The sequence below is a fragment of the Cygnus olor genome, chromosome 17, assembly GCF_009769625.2.
Source record: "Cygnus olor isolate bCygOlo1 chromosome 17, bCygOlo1.pri.v2, whole genome shotgun sequence".
Classification (NCBI taxonomy): Eukaryota; Metazoa; Chordata; class Aves; order Anseriformes; family Anatidae; genus Cygnus; species Cygnus olor.
Window position 1 is genome coordinate 11746967 of NC_049185.1, and position 14123 is coordinate 11761089.

General features: G+C 46.1%; 1 protein-coding gene across 1 annotated transcript in view; it reads left to right on the forward strand.

Annotated features, from left to right (window-relative positions):
* Nucleotides 1-6105: 6105 nt before the first annotated feature.
* Nucleotides 6106-14123, forward strand: part of CCDC92 (coiled-coil domain containing 92) — an 85169-nt gene continuing 77151 nt past the window's right edge. Inside the window, exons 1-2 of the mRNA XM_040576865.1 lie at nucleotides 6106-6148; nucleotides 6541-6692. The gene's annotated coding sequence lies outside the window, so the exon portion shown is untranslated. The remainder of the gene's footprint in view (nucleotides 6149-6540; nucleotides 6693-14123) is intronic.

A 14123-nucleotide genomic window follows, 5' to 3' on the forward strand; every position in this document is an offset into this window, starting at 1 on the left:
TCACGGTGCTCTGCTGCTAACTCCCACTCGCTGGCACCTGCCTGAGGCAGCGTGTGCGGGTTTAAGCTTTATGCCAGGCTTATCTAGAAAGTGTGACACGGTGTAAGGGAGACAGTTCAAAGTAGATGTTTTCAAATTTCAACACCAAGAGCAAGAAACACTCCAGTGACAGCCCCAAACTTGAGAAAGATCCACCTGGGAACTGTATCACAAGGCAGATGAACAGCTCTGAACAGAAATAGTGCTCCTGTGGGCAGGCATTCCACCGATTCTCTCCTGGCTGAGGGTCTCCCCACCAGCTTGTGCTGCTTATCCCATTTTGTACAGAGAAAGAAACAAGCCAGTAGAGGTCTTGGAACTGCCATGCTCTGGGGTGTTACCCTGGCTGACAAGAAATGTTCCAGGCTGTGAGTTGGAAGCGCAGGGTGGCATGGAGGTCTCTTCGAAAGTCTGCCTCTGGGTTCTCTGAATGTCAGAGAATGCAGGGCCCGTGGCTTCAGCTGGGGTTCCCTATGGAGCAGCTGACCTGTGCTTTCCCCCTGCTGGGTTTAGAGCTCTCCTCTGCTTTTTGGATATTAAAAATGTTCTTTAGAGTCTTTAGAGCAAAAGAACTTAACTATGTTGTTGCTTTTTCTGCTCTGCAGACAGACACAGTGCAAGTAGAATGAGCATGAACTGCACCACACTTGCTGCTCACCAGCTGGCCAGGGGAAAACAGTGCTTGCTTCTGTCTGGGCTGTGGGGCTGGAAAGGTGAGGCCAGCAGCAGGAGTCAAGACAAATAGGAGCCTGTTTTTGATTTGCCATCTGACCCCTGCCAGCTCAGAGCACCCTGTCTGTAATCGTGACCTAAATTAAGTCCAAATGCCATCAGCAAAGCTGTTGCTTTCTCTCACAATGCAAGTGTTTCCAGGTACCTAGCCAGAGATTTATAATCCACCTCTAATTACATTCTTGTTTGCATCTGCTGTCATGCTGGCTTGGTCTTTCTGTGGTTCATTAAGTTGAAGAGCGTGCCTGGCCCTTTGTGCTCCCAGCCTGTGTGCATAGAGAGCAAGGGACGCCCGTGGCTGACAGTTTAGCTGCTGGAAGAAACCTGCTGTGCTGAGCTGTGTGTCTTTAGTAGCCCAAATATCAGGGGAGACGTTTTGGCTTGTTAAATTCTTGACTACACAGTCTGCTGTCCACGGTGGGTTCACTTGATAGAAATAGCTCTGGCAGCAGCCCAACAGCAAGAACAGTGCTTTTCTCTTAAATGTGAAAGGAGACAAAGGCTTGGTGTTCCCTGCCCAGCCACCTCGTGCCTTTTGGATGGCAGAGGACCAGCATCTTTCTCAAGCTGGGCTTAGGTGCTGTGTTTTTGCTATGAAGCTGAAGATTAGGTCCTTGGAAATGCAATCTGGAATTGATTATGAGTAATTACCATAGATTCTTCATTCAGGGTGCTGGAAGGACCGAGATGGAATAACATGCCTCGTGACACCTCACATGGTTACGCAGTGTTAGTTATTCCATGCTTTGCCCTGCTGGGGAGTGTGCTGGGCAAAGCTTTTGTGAGAAGTCAGTGCTTGTCCCACGGGGCTTACACTCAGAAAGTAAGTTTTTATTCTGCCTTACAAAGCCTGTCCCCTCCCTAGAAATGCAGGAAAACTTTCTAAAGAAACTCAGCTGGATATATGGAAAACCAGCAGCTTGTCTAAGGAGCAAAACTGCGTCTTCACTTGTATCCCCTGTGCTGATCCCTTTCTCCCTCTGTGTCAGGTGATACCACCATAGCAAGTGATTTAGGCTCCCAGAAATTGCTATGGAGGAGAACCCTAGCACATATTACTGGAAAAGCAGTTCCAAACATAATTTCTGCTCTCTCCTGCCCTTTCTTTGTCTGCTGTGTTTTCCCCCAGTGCCAGGAGTTCAAGTCTGTGTTTTATGATTGTGACATTGGGACAGACGAGCCAGGCAAATACTTTATACACACACACACGCACACACTCTCTCCAAGCAAACCAGACATCCGGTATTTAGAAATAAACAGTGTAAAGAGATTTGGGAAATTCAGTGTTCATGCCAAAACATTTAAGAGGCATCTTGGTTCAAGTAAAAGCCTCAACTCATTTTCATTTTAATTTTTTTTCAGTTTGTTTTTAACTGTTGAGGTAAAGTCACTTCAAATCAAAAGGATGAAAATGTTCAAATGAAACTGGATCATTTCTGTTTCCAGTTGATCAAAACAAAGGTGCTTTGTCTTCCATTTGTATTTCAAGGTGCTAATTACACCCAAATATTTTCTGTCAATGAACAAGCATTTTACTGGTGGCAAAATGTTTAAAGAATTTCTACCCTGGAAACGCTTCATCTGAAAATATTAGGTTCAGTTGCTGAGGAAGAAAGCCCCCCCCCATAATTCAATTCTTGGGCTATAGGTGTTTGGAGGGAGACAATGGCTGTTCCAGAGAGGTGTCAGATTCCACTGCTGTCTCTTGTCTGCATCACCAAGTGGCACTCAGAAGGCTAAAATCTACAGACTCTGTACCATGTAAACTGGAGACTATTGGTCTGCGGTCCAATAAATTTGAATCCAGTTGATTTTTTTGCTTTAGGTTCAGAAGTCATTAGAGGTGACAAGGATCTTGGGGTGAGACCCAGTTAGCTATCACAAAACACAGGAGTACAAAACTGATGAAATTATTTCTTGGCAGTAAAGGAAACTTGAGTTGTGTAGTGCATCTGTCCTGAATGTGTGCTCAGTTGTGGGACTGTGGTTTGTCTTTGGTCATGCTGTATATTTTTGAAAAGGAATTTATACAATTGGTATATACATCGCCCTCTGTGTATTCTAGGTTTATGTGTAATGGATTTGAGAAAACATGACAGATGGGAAGTAGATGGATGTGTTTTCCATGCAGGTTGGCAGTACTTTTACCTGCTAGCAGCTCACAGAGTGGAGGTTGGGTGATGACCAGGCATTAACACATTCTGCTGCTCTCAGTGTGCTTTGCAAGAAGAAGAGAGCACTTAGTTCAAAATCTGCTCTCCTAGTAGTCAGACTAGTATTCAGGACATCACTGTGAGCCCAACTCCTAGTTGGGATTAGTTTGGGTCACCTATTTTCACCCTGCAGACCATTTGCAAACATGCTCATTGCATATCAGGACCAAGTTTCTTCTACATTTCTACATATGGGCTTCTTGGCCTCTCCTGCTCTGTTTGTAAATAGGGTTTGGTTTTGATTTTCTGTCAACAACACGAGGATGGCCTAGGAGGTTCAGGTTCTGAGTGTTTCTGGTGTTTGTCAGGGAGAATTCAGGCAATGGATGCTGTGTGTTAATAACATAGCTGAACACCAGGAACTGGAACCACTTCTGTAGACCTACAGGATGTATCTGGCTTCTGTCAAGGTGTGAGGAGAACCTCCATCACCCCAGCAGAGAGACGAGCTATTAGAGCTGGGGTGAAGTGGAGAGGGTCTCCTCGCCACCCACAATGGCTGGAATTGTAGATCAATGGATGCTCTGAGAGGTTTCAACTCACTGGGAGCAAAGAATTCAAAATGACACAAATTTTTTGTTCACTTTCCCTGTTGAGGTCTCCTGTCCTCTTCAGCCTCCTCCTGGGCCCCTGTGATGTTGCTGGGACTGTTCTGGAAGGCAGAGGAAGAAAATCACTTGTGGAAACCCAACACCTTCTTTTAAGGAGAAGAGAGAAGCTGAAGGGTAATGCTAGAACCCTCCAGTGGCCCTGCATGGGGTTTTCATTGCAATCAAAGTATGTCTCAGAGTCACTTACCTGCGGGAGATGGAGGGAACGCTGTGGCAGCATCCTTGTTTGCTCTGTCTCTTCCCAAAGATTCAGACACCTCGCTGCCCTGGAAATCTACAGCGTCTGTTTCTGGAGGTAGCACTACTCCAATACCATGTCTCATGGTCCTGTTTGTACAGCTGCAAATAGCGCACGCAGGGCAGACGGCTTACTGCTTATTGAGTGATAGTAATTTTATTGATTGGGCACATGGTACGCTGGGAAACATCTTCAGAAAATAGCAATATTGGAGAGAAGCGTAAAGTGGAGATCGTGTGAGTCCTGGATTGGTACATTTGTTGCATGCAAAATGTTGTACTGCTGAAGGAGATGATGCTCACAGACATGTCTGCGCTTCCCTGCGTGCTTCCAAGATATTTGAGCTGAATTCTGCCAAGCAGGCTTTTCTTCCTGCAAGCTTAGGCTCTTCTGTGGGCCTGTTGGCAGTTATTAAAACACAAAACCCTTCTTGCCTACAAATCCATGTGCTTGATCTTCCCAGCCCAAATCCTACAAGTAACATGCACTTGTCCCCAGGGCAGCTTGCTCAAATAACCACAGCTCTGCCGGAAAAAGGGTTGTTTGAGCCTCAGGGAATTGGGAGGAGAGGTTGAATTATTCCCAGCATCCAAAGACCAAGAGGTTCCTTCTTCAGCAAATGTTTTCAGTTCCCACTTGGTGAATTATTGCTAGGGATTTTTTTCCCTTCAGTGTTTCCATGAATGTGGTTGAGGCTCTGATCCAGGAAATGGGAGGAAAAAACCTCTGAAAAATGTATCGCACCATTTCAAAACTCAAGTGGAATTAATTAAATCCAAATTTCAACAGTGTGTCCAAAGTTGAGCTGGGATCAAGATACACTTCAGAAGGTTTGATTTCAAAACAATCCCTTTGCTCACATGCACATAATTTAGGGAGTTTTCTGTGTATCCAGTACAAAGCAGGAGCTGCTGGGTACCTGAGATTAGAGGGAAAAGGTGGTATTTGCAGGCCAGCCTCGAGAAAACATTTTTCTGCCTGATTCAGTTTCTCCTAATCCTCTGCTCGGCAAGCTACAGATTGGAAAAAAGAGTCAGGAAATAGTGTTGTGGAAAGGAAAGCCAAACCATTTGAAATGGAGATGCTGTGGCTGGTACGCTCACAGTCTGCTTGCTGGAGAAGTTAGGAGAAGTAAAGGGGGTTAAGAGACAGCAGAGAAAGCATTCTGGATGTCAGGCTTGAGCTGAAGCAAAATAGTTTGGTGAAAGCTTTCCTCATGGTGAGGGATGCAAGTCTACCATGGAAATGGGGTTACCTTAGGGCTCTCTGTGCTTCCATCCTTCCTTCAGTTAAATTAAGATAATGTAACTTTCTGCCCCATGGAAAACAGATTTAAAAAAATAATGCTGGTAGGGTGGAGCTTTCTTAGATGTTTTTCAAAGCCCAAATGCCAAATTCTTTCTTTATTTTCATGCATGTGTCCCAACTAGCTCTAAGAGGGTTACACATGCATCAGTGAGAAGCAGGACTGGCTCTCTAGTGTTGTTTTTACCATTTTTACCAATTCTTTGTCATGTCTGTGTGTTTTCCATGGGGAGGAAACCAGCATCTCTCATGTGCCTTGTAGTGGTGACTTGGGGGGAAGATGGCTCCTACATGTAAGATCAGTTTTGCCTCTCTAGTCTCTGTTCATGGGGAGGTTTTGATTTTAGAGCCTGGGAATGGGAGTGGTTCTACCTCATTTCTGCCAAGCAGCACCATGTGCTGCCAACATTTTACCGTGAATTCTTTATCTGGGCAGGGGTGTTGTGAGTCAAAGTTCTGAAACTGAAATGTTTATTTTCTATGGAATTTCAGGTGCACTGTGAGTTGATTAACCCTGTTGCAGGAGACAAGAACTGAAGCATACCCACCAGCCACTGTCTGAGAAAAAGGAAGACTAGATCTGTGCCATACAACGATATTTACAAACTAACTTAATCACCAGAAGAACAGTTTTATCTGTAAATGCGAGTCATCACTAGATGTGCTGTATAGCAGCAGCTGTACCTTGTGGAAATACTATGGGGCTTATTTGATGAGGACTGCGCATTGCCTGTGCAGGCTCAGAATCCCAGAGTTATGCTCAAGCTCTGGAATTAAAGGAGCTGAATTCAGGAATTAAAGGAACTGATTCACTCTGACAGGGCTGGGAATCTGTCTTGTCGAACTTCAGAGCAGCTAGACCTGCCAGTACAACAGCAGTACTGAAGGACGAGATGAATGCGTTTGTTCTAAAGACCTCCCAGCCAGATGCTACCCCTGCTGTATTTCACACGGCTTTCTGCAGGCAGAGAGTTACCACCAAAACCTGAGCCAACTGATAACAAAAGCAGGTAAGAGCTAACTGGGTCCACCTTTTCCTGGCAGCTCCAACACTGGCAATACAATGATAATGTGGTTCAGCAGAATTTCAGAAGCTGAACCAATGCAAGGGCCATGCAAGCATTTTGCCCCGTTGAAATGACTGCTGAGAGCATGTTTGATGCTGCAAGTCTTTGAGTAATTGGCATATCAGAAATTCATTTCTTCCTGCTTCCTTCTGCATTGTATCAGCAGTGCTGCAAGGAATGTTGCCTGATGCAGCATGGCAGCAGCATGACAGAACTGCTTAGACATTGTTTCTAAGCTGAAGAAAATCACTTTCTCCCAGTTTTTTGTTGTTGCTGTTCGTTTTTTGTTTTCTCCTTCACCAGCTGCTAAGGGAGACTTGGCTTTGTTTTCACAGTGTGGACTTTTCTGCTGGAGCTGGACCCTGCAGCACCCTGGTACACTAACCCGACAGCATCTGGACCCAAACTCTGCTCAGGAGCAGAGAGCTTGCCATGATGGAGGAGCAGAGAAGGCTGTGCAGATTGCTACCAGGGCCAATGGCCTGAAGTAAGACACTTGTTCAACTTTCGTCTCCCTTTTCTATGCATCTGACCAGTCCTGAAAGGGCTCAATGTTTCTTAGAAAATCGTGAGCCTCTTGTCCACATCTGTGTTTGCTGAGAGTACAGTTCAGCCCCTCATCCTTTCACACCACGTTCTCCTATTCACCTTCTCTTTTCTTATGCCTGTTGCTTCCTTTCTCATCCCTGGAAGAGAAAATGTCCTAGTATTACCTCATAGGTAAATGCAGTATCAGCCATTTTTTTCACTACTGAGCCACCTTAGGAGGTTTCCATGTCCCCGGCACCCTCCAAACCCTGCTTTCTGCTGATATGCACTGATATCTCCTACCTTCCTATCCTGTTACTTAGCTCGTGTGTGTCCTCTATCACTCTGCCCAGGTCCTCTGTGCCTTGTTTAAATGCAGGCTTTTAATGTCTTTTGGATGTTTAAAAAATTAATGAGGAGGGAAAATTATATCAGTATAAGAATACAATAGTTTCATATTCTTGTTTGACTGCTCCTGGGATGCTTTCACATGTGGCAAACATACCCAATCAATCAATCATGTGCACCAACAGGGTGTAACTGTAAAAAAGTGCCTGACAGATAAAGATGTTTCTTCCTTCTTTTTTGTGCTGTGTTTGGGAGACTTTCTGGAACTCCTGCTTTTGCTGAGTTAGGGCCAGTTTCCCCTCCCTGACACCCAGGCATATTCTAGCAGATAAGATAAAAGCAGATACTGTGTCTTATGAAAATTAAACATCAGGATCTTCTTTTTGCCTCCTGCTCCTCTGAGTAAGGAGGTGGACAAAGTCAGCAGAAGCTCATAAACATAGAAGAAAGTTGGGGGGGAGATGGCTTACAGCACACTTGCTCTAGCAGGGCCCAAGTTCAAGTTGTCCAGGTCTTGGAACACAGTGTGAGCAAGTGGACAGTAACCAGCCCACTGCTCTCTACAGCAAGACTGTTGAGAAGGTGCCACTTCTAGGGAGTGTGCTGAGGGGGAGCACTCTGGAAAACGCATGTAACAAGAGCACGTGTTGCAGCTGTGAGTGCTGGGGCATGAAGCCACCAAGTACAGGAGTCGTGACTTGCCCACCTGTGTGTGTCTCTTCTGTCTGAGCAAAAGACTTCATACCACTGCTCCCTGCAGCTCTGGAGTCTCGTTTTTCAGCCCGGATGCTCCGGGTCCTCTCTGCTGTTCTTTGTGCATCTCACATCTTTGTGTTCTTTCCTGTGTCCTCTATTTCTCTGCATTATAAGCGCACATTCTTCTATCCAAGGCTTCTGTACAAGGATGGGATTCAGCCTCTATGCAGAAGGCCCCATGAACATTAAGCCTTCAGGGACTTTAAGTGGACATGCTAGAGAGTCACTCCGATATGAAGCTGAGCCTGCTGGGCATGACAGCCCACTTTGGGTTAAGCTGCCTTATGCAAATTGTGGCCTGTTCGTTACCAGTGTCTTGTAGGGTATAGGAGCTGTGCAGGGGCTATGGGCAAGGGAAGCAGCCTGATGGGCTGGGTTTTGTGTTATGTGTTTTGTCCGTACTGTAATTGAGCTGGTGTCCAGTGTAATCCACATATGCATGCCCTTCCCCAGCATCAATCTCTCTCTCACGCAAACACTGATTTGGGGTCTTCTCGACCCACCTTCCTAGAGAAAGGACCTCAGCAGGCAGCAAGGATCCAGGCAACAGATATTTCTGCTTATGCAATAGGCAAACATTGTAGTAAATAACATGTGTAGCTTTGTTATTAAGCTTGATCTTGTTAGAGGGGCAATAAATGCTCTGTGATCATTTTTCTTGTAGAATATCAACACGGGATAAAATTGTAGCTCTGGCTTTGCTCTTCCTGTTCATTAGAGCTCCATGCATCTTTATGCCATGCCCTCAATCTGTTGCTGTTTGCCATGACAGCTGCAGCATGTCCCCCACTTCCTCCACAGTCATTTTCCACATGATAGATGCCGGCAGTTCTTGGGTTTTACTTGTCCCTTCCCATTTGTCCCCTTTTCACTTTTACAAAACTAACTTTCCGGCAAATGGTGTCTAATTTAAAAGGGATGGTTTGGGCAAGATACCTGTTTGCTGGAGAGCAAAATCAGGGACATCTGGCATTCATTGAGTTTTAAAGGCAGAGAAGGGACACAACTAAAATGCAGATACAGGGATTTCCAGCTACTTCTGGGGGGATGTTATTTTAGTAAATTGAACTCAGATAGATTTGTTCTAGTTGCTCCTAGTTGTAGCTCTGGATATGGTCTGGACCAGGCCACTTTTCTAATTATATACCATGAACAAACTAGCTTTGTTTCATCAAACCTACTCTTTTGTCTCTGCTCATCTGCCTTTGTTTTATCTGCACAAGATGACTCCTTTAAAGGCCTGAAAACACTACCAGAGCCATCCCCAAGTCCATAGCCTCCATGTTTCTGCCAAAAAAGCTGCCATATCACAGCCTGAGTCAGGTATTTATGCTGTACCTTAGGAATTTAAGCTGGGTACAGAAAAAGCACTTGTCTCACCCCCAGTTTCTAGGCTGATTTCCAACAGGGGATCCAGTCTGGTTATCTGGTCCTACAAGTGGGAGTAAGACAGATGCTTCCCTTGTCCAGCCAGGGGCAGCTGGCCTGGCTGCGTGGTGCAGAGGAGCTGAGTGGTGGCCTGATGGCCTGGAGCTGCAAGGCTCTGATCAGTAGTTACAGAACAAAAGCCAGCCCTTTATAGCACTTCAAAACAGTAGAGCTTTATTTAAACTTGAGGAGAAGAAATGAGTCTTTGGCATTACGTGGGGAGAGGAGACTTTGCTTCTAGCTGCCAGTAGTGCATACTTTCTAATTCAAGAAGGAGCAGTAAGGCAGATCCCAAAGACAGCAACAGGCGCGAACCCAAAAAATCCTGGCTTTGCCCATGGAGAGACTGAGAAGTTGGATCCTCTAAAACAGAGGCTACTTTATAAGTAGTTAGAAACTGGGCCACACACAAACCGGGTGTATGAGGGTAGCAGGGCACCACTCTTTCTCTTTTGCTGAGGGATCTCCAGGCAGGTCAGCACGCAATAAATCACTCCCTAATGACCTCCTTACCTGCACACAACAGGTTTCATGTCAGCTGCCTCAAATTCCCCACATCCCTACTGCTGGCAACGGTGGGGTCCAGACGCGTGTGAGCCCACAGTTTTATGCAGAGCAGATATATGTCAGTCCCTCCTCACAACCCTTACCATGTTTCTCTCACTCCCCTCTTTGCCGTTCCTGGCTGTGTTCTCCATGCTCGGATCTTCCCTTGGGAACTGACTGAAAGAGCCTTAATAGTTTAATCCAAATTGCCCTCCAGTTCCCCTGTGATGCAATTAATTGAAAGCAGGATTTTGCCTCTCCGTTCTGCTTAAGTGTCCCCTGGCCATCAGGTTGTCCTGCTGCGAGATCTAAAATCTCTGCAGAGCCAGCCAGGGGTCTGTATTAGCTTGGTTTTCTGAGGGGATAATCCTGGAAGACATCAAGTACCCCAGCATGGCAGTCCCTCAGTCTCTCCCCAAGTTGTGGGCTGTTGCAGTTTAGCTTCAAGACTTTTTTCCTCCAGCATTGAAGCTTGCAGTAGCAACCTTAAATGTTTTGTTTTTTTTTTTTTTACATTTTTTCCCCAAAGTAATCTTTAGTGGGAGTAGCCTCTAATGTCTTCCTATTATGTATTTTCTGTTGAGGATTTCTATAGATCTGTCTCCTTTCCGCAGAGTTAATCATAGAAATAGAAGACAGGCCTTGTCTAGATGGAACATGTGGTGAATCCCCTGTAAAAATACTGTGCTTTATACAGCCAAAGTAACAAAGACAAAACTTGAGCTGAAAGCCAGGTGACCTAAGAACAGTGTGAGGCTGGAAGGAAAAGAATGGGAGACTGGCATGGTGTACCCTTGATTGCCTATTTGTTTGGCAGATGAGTGAGGGGAGGTCAACGCCTGGAGTGCTGTAGGGCTCTGATTCCTACTATTTGTTAAAATTAGTTGTGAACAGGATAGGGAGAGGTTCTGAGGGCTTGGTCATGTTGCCCCAAACTCTTACCAACAGCGTCCTCCTGCCCACGCAACCCATGGGCAGACTGTGGCAGACACTTTGTGGATGGACTCTGAGCCAAGGCTGTGAGTCCCCGTTTGGCTGCTCTTCCTTACAAAACGGAAGCGTGTTTTGTTTTTCCTGGGCTGTTTGCAGCACCACTCGCTCCAGTCTGGGAGAGATGCCAGCCCCTTCCAACGTTTTTCCCCAGTGAGCAGAATAACTCTACTTTCTTCAACCTGCCTTGAGCTCTCAAAATGGCATCCTCAGGTGTGACATGACATATTCTGTTGCCCTGCCGTAGGCAGTCTCCTCTTTCTGCTTATCCGTGCTCCAATTTGTACATAGCCCTTGGGAATGGCATCCTTTCCCCTATTAGAGATGGCGCAGGGACCTGGAGATAAGAGGAGACAACTCTTGCTGAGGTCACTGGAGTCTGCTGTGCAGAGCTAATTCCCACAGCACAAGGATGCAACTCGGAGGGCTCCTAGGCATGTCCTGGAATGGCTTCACTTCATTTAGCTACCAAACTTTTCTTGGGATTAGAGCACAGTACATCCTATAGCTGAGCTTTATCTGCAGTGGGCGATCCCATCCTTTCAGACCCCCTGAATATAGCGGATTTTTGCAGACTAGGAAGCAAATGTGATCACAAACCTTTCATCTCCATTTAACTGCTCCCAACTCCCCTCAAAGGCCCTGGCAGCTAGATACCACCTCTGCTGCCAAACTAAACTTTGCCATGCTTTATGGTGGGACAGGCTGCTCAGCATGCAGCCAGAGGTGGGCCTCTGCTGAGCATCCCTGCAGACACCTTGGTTATGCCAGCCTCCATTCTACACAGCCTTTCGTACAGGCTCGTATTTCCCTCTATAACTACTTCAATGTAGAACTACCTTCTCCTTAAAACAAACCAAAAACCTGTGTTTGGCCCATCCTTACCTTCTAAGAAACTGTGCTTAGACTGCTGATGCCCTGTAGAGAAAGCTGAAAGACCCCTTGAAGAGACTGATTCCTAGGTTAACAGCCTGGCCCAGCCCACTGTATGGCTGGTTTGGCACTTTGCAGATTCTCTGAAAGACATCTCCCCCTCCCTACTTTGTGTTCCTGCCAAGTGAGCTCTGCTGCACTGCATCCCTGATCTTTTCTGACATTAATTACCCTTTCCTGGCTTGGATTGCCCTCTTTGTAGCCAGGAAACCAAACTTAGTTGTGCCTGGAGTTAGGAGGAAAGAGAGTGCGTCTTCCTCCTTGGACAGCTCACTGCAATAAGCAGGTGTCTGAGTCCTTCCTATCCCAGAGAGAGCTCCTAAAAGGCTTTGCTCATTGCAGCCTTGTCTGGATCCAGCCAACTGCTGAGTGCCTGCTCTGCCTGCTGGAGCAGCTGAGAGTGAGGGTAACTGGCCAGCCTTGAATCCGTGTCCAGCATCTTTAGAAACACACCAAACAGATCCAGCACAAGGACAGAAACAGCAGTAGGAGTGAACCCTGGAGGCAGCCTGTCTCCTTTCAGATGTGACTTTTAGGCCACTAATTTCAAAGATTTCTGCCTTCCCTTGACCTGGGTGCCCTTGACTTCCCTGTCACATCTGACAGCCCTACCCCAGCAAGTGATGTTGCTTCTAGCAGGGGCATGGTGGGTTCTAGCACCTCACATCATGTAGCCTGTGGCAATGTGACAACCCTAAGAAGGATGCTGCTCTAAAGGCACCATTGAGGATATTCCTGGCACAAGCCACATGCCCAATGCTACCCTGTTTCAGCTCTCTCGGCAGTTGAACACCAGCTCTGAGCTTCTGTTGAGGGAGTACAAAACCTGAGCCCAGGTTTGCTGCTGGGCTTTTGGAGATTATCACAGCGTAAATCAGGAGGAAGAGGCTAAGGCAGAGAAGAGCAGACATGGGTACATGGCATTGTTCCTGACACTCTTTCCATGGTGCCCTGAAATTGCCTTTATCCACCCAAAGGAAAGCAGCAGTGCTTGGAGAGTTTAACTGACCACTCAGCAGTTGTGAAGTCAATAACCCATATTAAATCCCATGCTATAAAACAGCCAGCAAGCAAAATCCATACTTTCCTTGGAGAGAGCAGCAAAGTGTCTTAAAAGGAGCATGTGTGTGTGTTTGCCACATCTTTGAGCTCCCATCCAATATCAACGTACCCACAAGGCAAAGTTATTTCTAAAATACAGCACCATCTAGTGCTGCATTGCAGCACCTCACTGCAAGCAGCCTGCCTGTCCCCACCTCGACACCCCACAGTCCTGGGGTCCACTGCTCCCTTTCCCTCCCCAGAGTGGAGCGGGCTTTGATTTGGTTCACGTGTCAGATGGCAGTGTGTTGTCTGAGCGCTGCCTGAACAAGTCTCTTTGTGCATCTGTGTACTCACAGTGTTCCAGCAGCCTCTTGCATAATTCATGGAGAAATTCTGTCAAAACTTCATCCAAACCCCAAATCATATGTGAAATGCAGCTGGAAACCATCTTCGCAGATTAGAGCCATTGCAAACATCCCTTCCCCCTGCTCCACCACACCTTATATTTCTGTGTGTTAAAATAAAGGCAGGCAAAATTTCTAGTTGTGTAGAAATGCTGGTGCTGAGTGACACAAATATGGCCAGTTATATGAGCAGCAGCTGTGACCTAGTGAGGGCAGTGGACTGTTGCTGAAGGTCTGTGATGGGTAAGAGAGGTGATATCAGCAGGTTAAATTTCATGATTTAAAGCCTTGCATTTGCACTGGAAAAAGAAACTTCTAGAGGGTTGAAAACTGCTGATCTGAAATATTTCTTAGAGGGATTAGAACTGCTGCAAACACCACTTACTACTTGTAGAAATTGTCTGGCCAGGAGCAGAACTGGCTAATGATTATGGAGTTAATTTCACCTTGTTTCCTGCCACCTCATCATTTTAAAAAAAAGTGTTTTTTTTTCTACACACACAAAATTCGGTGTTTCAGGTTAAAACCAAATTCTCTTCAAGTTATATCCAGTAACTTGGTAACTTAAGTCATGTAACAGGGCACTAAGAGCTCCTGTAAATCAGAGCAACCTTTAAATCCCAGCAAACTTACGCTCCTGTCTCCTTTCAAACCCAGGCTCTATGAGTTGAAACCCTTCAGCTGTAGGAGCACAGAGGGTGAAACTAGTAAGGCAGGAAATGCTTGCAGCAGTGCTGTGTGATTGGCTTGCCCTATAGGTAGGTTTCCTTCTGCTTTTCCAGGGTGAAGGAATGTTGTGTGAAGACAACGTAGTCTGGAGGTAGTTCTTTCTGATGTACTTCTTTGTTGCATTTGGGATGGAAAAGGTTTGTTCTGCGGTAACCAATACCACATGGGGGATGATGCAGGGGAAAACTGTTCCTTTCACAAGCAAGTGCGTG